The 2,192-nt window shown below is 32.8% G+C and overlaps 1 long non-coding RNA gene across 1 annotated transcript; it reads left to right on the top strand.

Moving 5' to 3' along the window:
• The first annotated feature begins 1,883 nt into the window (after positions 1 to 1,883).
• LOC145048174 (uncharacterized) lies at positions 1,884 to 2,192 on the top strand. Its single transcript, XR_013682768.1, has 2 exons — positions 1,884 to 2,062; positions 2,151 to 2,192. It is a non-coding gene; the product is annotated as an uncharacterized LOC145048174 (long non-coding RNA).

Below are 2,192 nucleotides of genomic sequence, written 5' to 3'. Positions count from 1 at the left end.
AAGTATTTGAAGTTTTAGATGATGCCCGACGTGCTATTTTCAGAGATACCGTCTTTGGTTATTTTATTGATGTCCCTCGTTTACAAGGGGACGCATTATTGTTTCATAAAATGTTCCTTCATCAGATCCGGCCGGACCCTGTTTTATATCCAAATGGAATAAAACGTTTATATTTTCGAGTAGGCAATACGAAAATGGTGTATGGGCTGGAAGAGTTTTGTTTGATTACCGGCTTCAATTTTGGGGAGTATCCAAAAAACATTGGGAGAAAAGGGTCAGAAAAATTAATAAGCAATAAAAAAAGATGTTTACTGCGTGAACGGGTATTTCCGGCCCATACTAATAGTTCGGTGAAAATCGGCGACCTGAAAAGTTTAATTTTAAATCGAACATTCCTAGCACTTGACGACGTTGATGCAGTTAGAGTATGTTTGATATACATTTTGTGTGAAGGTTTTTTGGGTAAAGAAGTTAACGATCGGGTGCCACAAGATTGGTTTTATTTGGCTGAGAATTTGGATCTCTGGAATAGGTATATTTTGTTTACGTTAAAAATTCTATTTTATTAAAGTTATAATTTATATAATAATCAATTTTTTTTTTTTTTTTTTGTTAGCTTCGCTTGGGGTAGCTATCTCTGAGATTTTACCTATGTTGACCTTGAGGATACATGGAATAAGATACATAATAATTTATCAGTTTCTGAGGGTGGTAAAACTTTAAAGTACTCCGTCTCAGGATTTACGGATCCAATAAGGGTATAACAATTTTCTTATATTTAAATTGTTTTATTCTTATGTTTTTTATTTTAATTTGAACTTTTATTACTGTAATTGTTGTAAAAAATTGTAGATATGGATATATGAGATGATTCCGGCTGTTCGTGCATGTGGATTTGCATCGAGAAAAAATAAAGACTTGCCTCGGATGAAACGATGGACCGGAACAAAAAAATTGAAATGGGTTGACGTGAACAAGATTTGGTCAAAGATGCAGGTTTAAAATTAATTTGTTTATTATTAATAAAGTTGATTATTATACTTTTATATGCATTTTTAATATGTTTAATTTTTTAGGCGGGGGTACCACCAAGACAAAACATGCTACCGGGTGATGATGAGATGACATCTTTTTATTATATGTCATTTCAAGAGTATGTATATGGTGAAGGGAAAGCAGATCCATCCCCAGTACGGGACCATTTTAGGAGACAAGACGAATCTTCGTCTAGTATGTCGTCCAGTGGTCGCTCTCATGGTAGAGGTCGGGGCAGTGGGAAACACAAGCTAGACGAGGTGTTGAAACGGCTACATGCACTGGAGCAGCATGTGTTTATGAACCGACAACCTACAGAGGTTTTTGTTGAAGAAGTGAATAATGACCAATTTTGGAGCGACATTTTTTATGATGGTAGGACAGAGTCACAAAGAAATTATGATGAACAGGTTAGTTACACGCTACACTATTTATTAAATTTTATTAACATATATGAATATCTGTGTTCATATTTTATATTTGAAAATATATGTTGTACAAGATGAAGTGATGAATAAAAACAATACAACTGAAAATGTTTTTGGTGATACTCAAGACGAGAAGGTTGTTATAGATGTTACCTTTACGATTATAATAATTACTTTTTAATAAAGTATCTTTTTTTATTGAGTAAAAAGTTATATTTTTAATGTAGGTGTTGGAGGAGAGGAATGAGTATGCGGGGAACAAATTTGATGATGATGTGTTTGATGTAAATGATTATAGTGGAGTTAAAGAGGTTATTATAGTTACATTAATATAAATATTTTGTTTATTTAGATATTATTGCTTATTAAATTATGTGTATTTCGTTATTAAGTATAAAGTATTATTTTTAATGTAGGAGTGGGAGGAGAGGAATGACAATGCGGGGAACAAATTTGATGATGATGTGCCGGACGAAGACAAACTAATAATAACGGGAAATGTAGATTATTTTCATGATGATGATGATGACAAAGAAGTTACACCCGATAAACCGAGGAGTCGAAAACCATCACAATATTTGTGCCCTCCTTACACCGAGGTATTCGTTTTATTTATAAACCGATGATTTTATGTTTTTGTGAATTATATGAAAGATATAGATTTAAACATTTCAATATTGTTTTTAGTTGCACACGACACCGAAGCAAAAAAGAAGAACAAAAAAGAAG

The sequence above is a fragment of the Lactuca saligna genome, chromosome 5 (genome assembly GCF_052625555.1).
Source record: "Lactuca saligna cultivar CGN05327 chromosome 5, ASM5262555v1, whole genome shotgun sequence".
Taxonomy (NCBI): domain Eukaryota; kingdom Viridiplantae; phylum Streptophyta; class Magnoliopsida; order Asterales; family Asteraceae; genus Lactuca; species Lactuca saligna.
This window is presented reverse-complemented; position numbering and strand designations above follow the sequence as displayed.